This window comes from Cynocephalus volans, chromosome 1, assembly GCF_027409185.1.
Source record: "Cynocephalus volans isolate mCynVol1 chromosome 1, mCynVol1.pri, whole genome shotgun sequence".
Taxonomy (NCBI): domain Eukaryota; kingdom Metazoa; phylum Chordata; class Mammalia; order Dermoptera; family Cynocephalidae; genus Cynocephalus; species Cynocephalus volans.
Window position 1 is genome coordinate 173,344,556 of NC_084460.1, and position 12,887 is coordinate 173,357,442.

A 12,887-nucleotide genomic window follows, 5' to 3' on the forward strand; every position below is an offset into this window, starting at 1 on the left:
GAGATTATAATGTATAAAAATGAAAGTTCTCAAATTTAGCAGTTTCCCTTTCTACTGTTGAAATTCAGTACACTCACACATTCCCTCGTCGAGATGTCCCTGGGGGAAGATAATTAGCTGCTGATTGTGTCAGAATGGTGGACATTGCCTATGGGTTCCATCACTGCTCAGAGATTCTGATGGCTTTTTACTTCTCGGCCACTACCTCTGTTCTGCACTTAATGCCATTTTCTGCCCTAAGGTATCTTCCAGATTCCCTGAGTAGGAAATACAGGAACATCCCTTGTTAGAACCTCTCTGCTGCAGTCCTACCATAGCATCCCCAAACTAGGCTTAAATGTCTGCACTTTGTGAGATGTTCACTAGCTCCTCAGACAGTGCATTCTATATTGGGGCTGCTCTGGTTACTAGAAAGTTCTGACCCCATTTAAAGCCCATATTTCTTTCCTTTAAACTCTCACTCAGATATTCTTATTGTACCCCCAGTGACCAAGCAGAACAATTCTTTTCTACACCAAAGATTGCATATTTGCCAGTTTTCGTGCTGCTTCTGAGTCTTCTCTTCACAAGGTAAAACGGGCACTTCTTTCAACATGTGCATAAATGGCACAGTTCTGGTTCCTTCCACACCCTGGCCACTCTACTCTAAATGTGTTCTGGTTTGTCTGTGTCTTTTTACAATATTCTGAGTGCTCTGACCACCACATCATGGAATAGTCTATTGCCCACTTTAGTCTGCAGCCTAACACTCCATTTGATTTTTTTAGTAGCTACATCCCACAGTGGACTCAGATTGCTCACACTTGTTACACAGTCTCCCAATTCTACTTTATTTTTGCGGGTGTGGGGGGGTGGGGGTGCAGCTCTTGGGTATGGGAATCTGAATCTGTGGCCTTGGTGTTACAAGGCTGTACTCTAACCAACTGAGCTGACCAGCCAGCCCCCAATTCTACTTCGTTCATGCAGCTACTGAACCACATGTCTGTCATCTTCTGTTTAAGCTATTATCCGTGTTCCATAAATAAAAAAAAAATGTGAATCTGAGCCAGAAGATGAACCCTGTATTGGTTTCCTAGGGCTGCCATAACAAAAGACCACAAACTGGTTGAACTAGACAACAGAAATGTATTTCCACGGCTGGCCGGTTGGTTCAGTTGGTTAGAGCGTGGTGCTGATAACACCCAGGTCCAGGGTTCTATCCCTATACTGGCCAGCCACCAAAAACAAACAAACAAATGTATTTCCTCACATTTGGGGAGGCTAGAGGTTTGAGATGCAAGTGTCAGCAGGGTTGGTTTTTTCTCAGTCCTCTCTCCTTGGCTTGTACACAGCTGTCTTCTCCCTGTGACTTCACATGGCCTCCCCTCTGTGTTTTACTGTGTCCTCATCTCCCTTTCTTATGAGAATACCAGTCATATTGGACTAAGATCCGCCCTAATGACATCCTTTAATTATCTCTTTGACCCTATTGCCAAATACAGTCACATTCTGAGGTATTGGGGGTCGAGACTTCAACCTATGAATTTAGGAGGCGGGGTGTTAACAGGCCCTCATTTAGAGCATAGGACTTCTTCTGTAATCATGTCACTAATATTTGACCTTTATTACCAATGACCTTCTGGCCTTTTCAATTTGAAGATGTTCAGCTCAAAAGAAGGAAGGTGTAATTGAAGACCTCTGCTTTCTCTCTGCTGTGTGTCAACGTAGCATCATGATCCCCACACAGCTGTACTACCTTTCCCGTGACCGTCAAGCTCTGAAAATAAAGAAAATGGCCTTTTTCACCCTTTCTTAGTAAGTTTTATCAAAGCTTAAACATTGACATTTATGGGCATTTAAACTCTATGTCAGTTTGCTAGAGTTGCCATAACAAAATAGCACAGACTGAGTGGCTTCAACAACAGAAATTTATTTTCTCACAGTTCCACAACAGTCCAAGATTAAGGTGCAGGCCTCTGAGGCATGTCTCCTTGGCTTGCAGGTGGCTGCCCTCTTGCTGTGTCCTTGCATGGTCTTTCCTCTGTGCACATACTGATGGTGTCTCTTTCTGTATGTCCTCATCTCCTCTTCTTATAAGGACACTGATCAGATTTGAGTAGGGCCTGCCTGGATTAGAGTCTGCCAAAATGGCCTCATTTCAATTTACTTATCTCTTGAAAGGCCCTATTCAAATACAGTCACATTCTGAGGTTAGGGCTTCAACATAAGAGTTTTGAGGGAACACAGTTCAGTCGATAACAGAACCCCTTTAATTATTCTCACATTTTTAAACTACCCTCATATCCGTCCTTGGGAGTGAATTCCTTCCACCTCTTATTTATATCTGTTTGAAATCAGAATGCTTCCTAGGTAACCAGTGTAATGTCAAAGGACAAAATTACACAGATTTAGTTTAAAGGTCTCAGTTGGGCAACACTTCATTCTATAAAATAGAATAAGTGTTCCAAAGACCCGGGCAAAAGAAGTTGGCTTTATTGACAGAAAAAGGACTGGAGAAAGCAGAAGCAAAAGACAAAAAGCAGATTGGTCATTTCCAAGTTGTTTTCCTTGTGAGGCAGGGATAGGGAGACAGAGATTAGCATCAGGTTAATTCTTTTGTGTAAGGATTAAAGCAGAGGGAACTTATTATCATGCCTGTTGAAGATTTTAACTGGCCCATTTGGGATATTGGCTATTATCTCTCTCTCTCTCTTTCTCTCTCTCTCTCTCTCTCTCTCTCTCTCTCTCTCCTGACCTCTTAGAAGATCAGAAAACTTAGTTTTGGTTTAGTGACTTCATTTTGATTTTTAGTCTGGTCTCCTGGAGCCTAGTGCCGAAACTGAGTCCAGAACAATGTCCTCCTATAATTTTTATTTAGCAATAGTTTCTTTAGCTGCTTCCTGGTTGAATATTTAAATTACTTGGTCACTCCGGACTTCCAATAGTATTGGGAATTACCATACCTTCTATGGAGGTTCTTTCTTGCTGAGTATTATCTGTGTTGGCAGACAAAGTGATATATTTGAGAGTTTCACACACTTCTTAACCTGTCTTTTCTTCCAGAACCTCACACCTGTTCCTCTTTGCAGACCACAAATAGATCCTGAGTTTCATTTTCTCTCATCTCTTCCTATTCTAAAACAGAAGGGCATTATCAGTTTCTTTACTTGGCTGCAACCTTCAATATCTGCAGAAGTCTGAACTGTGAATTCAGCTTTTCGTAATGAAATCCTTTCTCTCAATGATGGGTATCTTTTTTCACAGAGTAAGAGTTTTTTATTTCTCCTAAATGAATAGACATAAAGAAATGCTTAAATTAATAATTAGCAATTAACATATCTACATTTAACTACACATATCTGACAGATCTGAATGTAGGCAAAGGATGTGACACTTTACTTGTCCTTTTTATTAAGTCACTACTTCATTTATGGGTCACTGCTGCATCTATGAAGTGTTTGTATATTTTCAACCAATACCATAGTTTTAAAATTAGTTCTCTGCAATCACTACACAAAACTACTCTAAAGACAGCCTTCACCAAACAAATTATACTTTGCAAATGGGCTTAGGTATTTCAGTAGTAACTCTGTGGAACAACAAAATTGAAAGTTGAACAAGGTACCGCTACTGGCAGCTGGCTTACATAACTTGTTTGAGAAATAATGGTAATTCCAAGATTGATGCAAGGATTAATGTAAAAGGATATTCCTGTATTTTATGGAATAAAAAGGAAGAATAAGACCAGAGAAAGAAATAGGCTGTATATACCAACTCCAGAGGTAGAGTGTGAAAATCATTTCAGGACCAGTAAGATGTAATGGGGCCATGTGAACATTACATTGGTTCTCCTCCTTAGAGAACTTTGATAACAGAGCAGCAATATGCTATGGTGGAAAAGATCTCAGGCTTTGAGAAAGCCTGACCACTACAGATTAGGTTTGGACATAGTTACAGAACCAACCATAGCCTCAGTTTCTGAAAAATACTACCTTTATTAGGTAGAGTGGTGAGAAATTGGGGAAACACCTAGTATAGTGCCTGGTTTACCATAGAAATCAGTTCTCTTATTTTGAGAGGACGACAATTCATAGCAGCTGTCACTTAAGTGTCCTGACTTTGACCTTGTATTGACCTTGCCAGGGGCTGCTGGTTAGTGCAGTGACTCTCACCCCAGTGTTATATAAGTGGGTCCCTAAGTAATTTTTTGCTAATAAAAGATCCAAATTTGTGAGCGATTTACTTTTTTTTTTTTTTTTTATGTCCCAAGAGCGTGTTATTAAAAAGGTTTGGATGCGTTCTCCTAAGAGACAGAAACACTAGTGTGCACTTGACATATTTCACTGTGTGGCTGGCTACCAAAGCGAGGGGTCTGAACCAAAAGGCACATTTCATTCTCATCATACAAGTTAGGCTCAAGAAAAGTGAGAGCAGACTCAAGGCTACTCTCTATCCCAGTATGCTGTCTAGAGTGAGAGAGAAAGGGATGGAGCTGTAGCTAGTATGCCGAGAACGAGCCAGAACCCTGACCACTCCCGAGGGTGTGTGCCAGGTACTGTCTTGTTTGCAGATGGCACAGTGCTCCGAAGGCTGCCTGCCAGAGGTGCTGGGAGGATTATGCCGGGCAGGGCCTGTGTAATGGAGGGCCATATCATGTGGTCAAGCAGTCATTCCATGGAGAAGTTACTGGAAGCCACAGCTCTTGCCAAAAATTATAGTGGCCTGGGGCCATTGCTAACACTTAACACTGGTGACAAACATTGAAGCTGAGGGGAAGTTATGTTTCCAGGTAAATCAGTCTCTTCATCTTTACACCAGTTATACTTGAGAATCATCCTTCATGTTCTCTTTAAGGAGAGAGAAGTCTTAGAGACTTTGATGAGTAACACAGCTTTGCAAATCCAAGCAAAGCCTGTAGCCAGAGAAATGTTACCTAGACCTAAAATGAACGGGAAGATTACAGGCAGACAAGCCTTGAGTATGCGGGAGCACGTCATGTAAATCAACAACATCCTGAATGACAAACACACAAACTAACCAACAAATAAACAAAAGCACCAGTCGTTCAATACACAACTTTGTCCCTGAGCAGACACCCAATTTTACTATATCCCTCAATTAACATTTTCTATCCCAAGCGTAACTTACTCAAGTTAAAGTAAATGCCACTATTAGAATGAAAGTGTTTAGTATCAGTGGATCAATCAAAAATTTTTAACTTTTCCCCTGTGAGTGGGATTAAAAACAAAAAAACCAAAAATTGATATATTCACTCCACCTAAAGAACTTATGTCTATGTGAGAAAAATATCTGGGGGAATAAATAAAATAAATAATAATTTTTGAGAAATAGAGAATAACATTTTTAGCACAATTTCCAGACTACGTACCACAGAACCCTAGTTCAACAGCATGTTACTGTTGAACGCATACGTGAAAAGAGTTCTGTAATCAAATAAGTTTGAGAAATAAGGGGTTAAATAAAATTAAATAAATATCTTCACTTTAGAATGCCTATAACCCTTTAAAATGCTAACATGCATTTTGAATTTTAAAGAAAGTAGCTGTAATATTATATCATTTCGCCTGCTCCCCAGTTTTGTTTTTTCTTTACTGCATCAACCCCTGAGACTAGTGTTACACAAAGCAAGCTTTAGGAAACTCTGCTTTGGAAGCATTCTAATTGGATTCTTGGATTTTTTTTAGACCCTTTTAGAAATGAAGGTTTATATTGTACATTTTTTGTCAAAGCAGATGGGTTCTTTCCACTGAAAGGTGTTTCCATGCATGACCTTGGAGATAAATTAATAAGGGAAGAAAACAGTAATATTAGGCTGACAGAGATTTTAAAATAGGGCATAACATGCCATAAAAAGCATCCCGAAAGTTTAAAGTAGGAGTTAAAATGTGTGTTATGTGCAAGATACCAGATTAGAGTCTTTGAATATCTATTATACAAATGTGTAACTTCTTTTATCTTTTGTTTTAGTCTCATTTATTATTTTATTTTAAGTTTTTTATAATAAAAACTTCTTTTTTATTATAAAAATGAACAGCTTCTTCCCAGTTTGGGGGAGAAATAGGACAGAATCCAATTCACATTTGAGACTGCTTGTTTTTAAATGTTCCTATACGAAAAGGAGGAACTATTGCTAAGTTTACAAAGATAAGCCTCAGGTTAAGACTTGAGTTCACTCTACTGCCTTTATTCATCCAGGAGAGAGATGCTTAGGGTAAGGCCAGGACTCCTAGGAAGACAGAAGAAGAGTTCCAGGGAGGAGAATTGAAGGAGACAGCTATTGGATTAATTTGGAGAGATGCCTTTGCTGAAATTTCTCCTGAGGTACAGCTGGAGAGCAAGGGCATAAGGAGATATAGAACTCTCTGGGTCAAAAAATAAATCTGAATTTCCATAGTTTTTCTCTGTTAGTTCTTATTGAAAAATTCATTTACCACTAATGGTGTCAAGTCGCCCTGTCGACCCTCATTATTGTACTAAAAGGAAAAATAAAGAAAGCTTTAGGGAGCCAAGTCTGAAAAGGAATGTTGTCATGTCTGTTTCCCAACTATCAGTGAAAACAGATTCTGTTATCTAAATCTCACCAGAGCCAAAGGTCCAAATAGCCTCTTTGTTCTGGTGAATGTGTGAAGCCTGGTAAGAGATACTAACAGGCCCATTTCCTTTCCTGGAGAAAGAGTGAAATGAAATGGAAATAAACAGGAAAAATGGTGAAAATGCAAATCTTGGTTTTCAGATAATTCCACAGCCCTAGCATCTACCCTGGCTTAAATCCTGGAAAATGTCAAATTTAGTACTAATTTTTAACCTACATAAGAAAACAGGTCATAGATTTGCTTAAAGTCAATTGTACCAATTTCAGCCTCAACTACTCAGGAGCTACTGGGAATTTTTTTAGAAACTCAGATTCTATCAGCATTGTTTGGTACTTCTTCATCAAAATCTTTAGACAACCCCAAAACAATACACAGGCCATGCCTGGAAAAAGGCAGACCAAGGTATTAGAAACCAAGCCGAAGTTACTCAAATCTTTGGTGCTATCTTATTAATCTTGGTAGTTCAACACCTAGAAAACATTCATGAAAGATATTTCATCAGTCAAAACAAAGAAGCACAGGCCAGCACAGTGAGGTGTGTTCACTCACAGTCCTACTTGTTTTCAGAATTTGTCTTCAGTGATAATCATTCAGCGTAAGATTTAGACTCTGTGAACCAAAGCATAGCACAGCTTAGAACTTTACTGGTCCCTTGGAAGTGAGAAGCACTTGCCATAATGTGTCAAAATAACTCTTTTCTGAATAAGTAGCTGTTTCATTCTGCTTTTCAAGCTTGGAGCTCTCTAACCTTTTGCACACTTGAAGAGCAGATATTGGACAACTGGTCCAGAGGACTTTTCCCTCTAGTTTCTGAACTCCTCTGGTAAAGAAGGATTTGACTGAATAGGATTCTCCTTCAATCTGAACGTGCCAGTGTACTTTGTCTCCCACCCCATACGTTTACCCTGGGACTGACTGAACTCTTTCCTTTACAACTCTCTTCCAGTTCCTGTGAGTTGAAAAATAATCTGGAATTTCAATGTTTAGAACTGAAGGTGATGGAGTGGTCATTTAGGACAAGGCTTTTTAAAAAAATATATATATTTTTTACATTCTATGATGTTGTGGACCAGTTGGGAGGGAGGGGGAGAGGGGAAAGGAGAAGGAGATGGAATGGAAGGAGGAAGGAAGAGAGGTGGGATTGAGGCCTGTGGCACCCCCCTTATACCCATAGGGGAAACCAGTGGTGGCTTGGTCATAGCTGGGCTGGGTGCAGATGTCAGGGGGGTGTGGCAAAAGCCCTCACTCCCCACCACCCCAGCTCAAGCACCCAGGGCCCTTTCTTGTTGTGGTTCAGTGGTTGTCACTGGGCTGGTTGTGTGTGTTGGGGGGTGTGGCCGAGGTCCGAGGTCCCCCACTGCCCTGGCTTGGGAGAGCCCGGGGCACTTCCTGAGGTAGTTTGGGGGTTATTGCTGGGCTGGTTCTGGGTAGGACAAAGCTTTAATTTGGTGAGGATTTACTGGAGACCCAGAGAAGTGGAGTAACTTGCAAATGATAATAGGACTATTTTTTGGCAAATCTTGGCCCTAGTCCCCAGACTTCCCGATGTCATTTCATCTTGCAGTGCTTCCCAGATCTGGCAATCTTACTAGACCTTAATCATAAGAGTAGTGAGGTACTAACACCAGCGATACTTTATGAAGTGTTGACATTTTTTTCTCTTCTAAAGTCAGGTTACCTTTCTAGAATATTGGAGTTGGAAACCAACTTGGGAATCACCCATTTAATCCTCCCACGAAAGCAGGTGTCTTGCCTGCAATATTCTAGAGACACTCATCTTGCTTCTGCTTCCTTATTTTCTATTATCGGAAGCCAGCTTCAGGAAGCATAACATTTCACTAGATTACTTTTTTTGTTAGATTGAGCTAAAACTTACCTTCTCTTCACTTCTATCCTTAGGTCCCAGTGCTGCCACATGGAGTAGCACTAAATGCAGAGAGTAACTCTGCCTTTCATTCATAGGATACTCCTCCAGAAGTGTTAAAACAGTTATCCAATGTTCCTTCAGGTTTCTCTTTTCTTCTCAAAGCTAAACATGTGATTTTCTAAACTGTGCCTTACAGAATATAGTTGTTGGATCCTTCATGGTGCTGAACTTTGGATGTATTACTTTCTGCAAATGACTATATTCTGGTTATCCACTCATTCAACAAATATTTAATGAGCACCGACTAGGTTAAGGAAGATTTTTTTTCTAAAAAAGCATGTAAGTAAAAAAATATATAATGTGGTACATAATGATACCTTTGGCTATGGAGAAAAATTAAGCAGAGTAAGAGGAGATGGAGAATATGTGTATGGTTAGGGTGTTGAGGCTTATGATTACAGTCACAGTGATCAGGAAAGGCCTCACTGATGAGGTCACCTTGAAGAGAGAACTTGCATTTTGTGGAAGATCACATGACAAGGAGTCGGCCAGTCTGCTGTCAAAATGACTAAAAACTAGGTTTCCAAAGGCGGGGGTGGGGTGGGGGGAGTGGAAGACAACATCTAGATAAAAGCACACCAAGGAAGGGTGAAGCAAAAGGAGTGACAGAGAGAAAAGAGCATCCTCAGACATCTTCACGGAAAAATGAGAGGAAGTGGACTGGGGAATAAATTTGCGTGGATGCCTCCAATGTCAAAGAGTGAGAAATAAGCAGTCTGGTATTTTAACACAGGGAAGGAAATATGGCTTCGTAGATGGCACCAAATGTTGATGGAATAGAATTGACCATTAGAAATAAGGAACAAAAATGTAGGTCCTTTTCAAAACAAACTGATGCCAGAGTATGCTATTGCTTGTTCAGCTGGAACAAGATTTAAAAGCTCCCTCTTCAAACAGACAACTTGAGTAGCCACAGAAGGAGAACTCTTTGTCATTGTCCAGGCCATTAGGACAGGATTTTTTTTTTTTTTGTCTTTTTCATGACCAGCACTCAGCCAGTGAGCGCACTGGCCATTCCTATGTGGGATCCGAACCCGCGGCGGGAGAGTCGCCGCGCTCCCAGCGCAGCACTCTACCAAGTGCGCCACGGGCTCGGCCCATTAGGACAGGATTTTAAAACAGGTTTCTCACATCATTGTTTCACATTGGAACACTGACTCAGGTTATTTGTCTTTATCAGACATTCCATACTCTCCTTCTTTATTCCCTCTCTTGTACTGTGCATTAGGCCATTTCTGTTGCTTATAACATAAATACCTGGAACTGGGTGATTTATTTTTTTAAAAAACCCAAAGTTTATTGCTTACAGTTTTGGAGGCTGGGAAGTCGAAAGTCAAGGGAACACATCTGGTAGAGACAGTGACGCAGAGGTCTCACATGGCAGAAACGGTGGAGCAGAGAGAGCGAGAGAGTGTCTCACATACTCTCCTTTTAAAGTCCTCAGAACTACACCCATGATCACCACATCAACTTAATCACCTTTTCAAAGCCCCACCTTTCAATTACTGTAATAGGATTTCGCACCCTCTTAACATTGTCACAGTGGAGACCAAGCCTCCAATACATTAAACTTCGGGGGGTTGGGGCACAATTCAGTCCACTGCGTGGTAGTTTTATGCATTTCTGTCCACCATGCTAGACTTTGATGATACAAATTGTGAACAGGGCACAGATACTGTGAGTTAGACACATACATGTTACACTTGGTTTTATCGGTTCCCACATTGTGACACCATGCTGATTAGCTAAATTTGGTTTCCATCCTCCTCTGTGAAATGAGGATAATACAGCCTGCTTCCTGGGGATGTTATGAGGCTTAGAGATGACATCTGCTAAGCGCTTGGCACACAATGGGCATTCAGTAAATGCTGGTTTGGTATTGAAACTATGGACTTGTCTGGGACAAAGACTTTTCATCTGATTAAGCTGGTTACTATACGCAATCAAAAAGAAGTGATCACAATATGATAATTGGCTAGACCAGGCTGAGTCTTAGTGAACTATGGTTGGGGCCTTAGAAATAGGTAAGGGAGAAATGAAAGTCCAGGCTGAGATATCTTCAGCAAATGCCTGACGTGATTATTCTTAACATACTGGGAGGATTCTGATGGGCAGCCTTTAGTCTGACATATTTCAGCCTGCTCTCTCTCTCTCTAAAAGTTTTACTGAGGTATAATTCACATATCATGCAATTCACTCATTTAAAGTCCACAATTCAATTTAGTGCATTTGCAGATATGTGCAATCATCACCACAGTCAATTTTAGAATGTGTTCGTCACCTTAGAAATCAACCCCTCTGCTTCTCCCTCTCCCCAGCCCTAAGCAACCACTACTAATCTGCTTCCCATCTCTGTAGATTTCCCCATCCCTGGATATTTCATGTGAATGGAATAATACAATATGTGGTCTTTTGTGATTGGCTTCTTTCACTTATCTATGTTATTGCATGTGTCAGTATTTCATCCTGTTTAATGGCCAACTACTATCCCATGGTATGGTATGGCCCATTTTGTATATCCATTCATCAGCTGATGGACATTTGGGTTGTTTCACCTTTTGACGGTTATGAGTTATGCTACTATCTACATTTGTGCACAAATTTTTGTGTGGATATTTTTAAAAAACATTTCTCTTGAGTACATACCTAGGAGTAGGACTGTTGGGTTTCACCCTTCTCTTGATTTGCCTATGACTGGGAAGTTCAAGAATTAGTGATTCTACCCTCATCTTCCTAAAACACTTTTCTGTGAAAATCCTGAGTTTTCTGAATGTTTACTCACTCAGTTAATAATGACTAGGCACTTCTTGCGTATTGGGTACTGTTCCAGGCATCAGGCAGATTTGGTGTACATGCTGGGTTCCAGTCTCTCCCGGGTCTAGCTGAAGCCTGACCGTTGGGTAACTACTTTATTTGCAGGAGATATAATTTAGGCTCTCTTGTTGCTGTGGACTGATTGAATCGTGTCCTCCAAAATCCATATATTAGAAGCTTAATTCCCACTGTAACTGCTGAGGGTGGGAAATTCTCTTATGGTAATTGAAAGGTGAGGCCTTTAAAAGGTGATTTGATTGTAGGACCATGCTGTAGTAAAAGGATTAATAATGGTGGTCAGGGGTGTGGTTCTGAGGGCTTTAAAAAGAAAGCACAAGAGGGTCTTTCTCTCTCTCTGCTCCACCATTTTCTGCCATATGAGACTCCTGGGTCACTGTTGCCACCACCAAGGCTTTCACCAGCTATGTTCCCTGGACTTTGGACATCCCAGCCTCTGCAACTGTAAGCAATAATTTTTTTTTTGTTGTAAATTACCTGGTCCCTAATATTCTGTTATAAGCAACAGAAATCAACTAATACACTTGTGGATGATGAGACGAGATGTTCCCAGTCCATATTGAGATCACTGGGGAAGGCTACCTAAAAGGTAGAAATGAGTAGGGAATAGAGGTAGAGAGGGGCTGGGAGGCTTTCCAGGCAAAAGAAAAAGTGTAAACAAAGACATAGCTTACATGAGAAGACGCATGGTACAAATGATTTAGTGTTTCTGGATCATAAAGGTTTCAGGGATATAGAATCTTCAAAGGAGGGAAAATATAATTGCTTAATATACAACCTATCAGTGGGCATTAATTATTAAGAGAAGAAAGATTATGCAATGATTTGTAACTGCCCTCTAGATAGCTGTGTGACACCAGACAAGCCCTTAACCTCTCTGTGCCTCATTTGTCATCAAATGTTGAGTGGGAATTAAAGGTTGTGATTATCTTCTTTCTAAAGTGACAGAAGAATTGCTTTTAAAAAAAATTAAAGTCCTAAAGAATTTTCTAATATTGTTTCAAATATAGTTAAGGCTTGAGCATAAAACTATGTGTGATGAAGAAGATATGTCATAACTAGATTCTACATTAAACAGATTGAAATGAAGAAATTAAAAAAAAAAAAGGAAGCAGAAGAATTTCAAACTGGCCAAAAACTGGTGCCCTGGTGATGCTGACCCATTCATGCCACAGCCTAGAGAAAAAAAATTCCAAAACCCCAAATTCAAGTCTGCACTTATCCTTCCCCTACTCCACTCTCTATGATTCATGAAAAGAACACGCCTTCTATCTTACCTCAAATCCTCCCACGATAGTTGTTTTGGAATACGTGTCTCTGAAGATTGTGGATTGTTCATAACATTCTGAGCTTATGTAGTTATCCAAAAGTACTCATTTCTGTGCAGATAATGTGGTTGCTATGTACTCCCATAAATTTTGGCTATTTCCAGGTTTTTAAGATCATAGAGGATGCTCCACTGGGGGCCACATCACATTTTATTCTAACATGTATGCCAACAGTGGTCACAAGTTCCTCTTTTCCTTTTTGAAAGC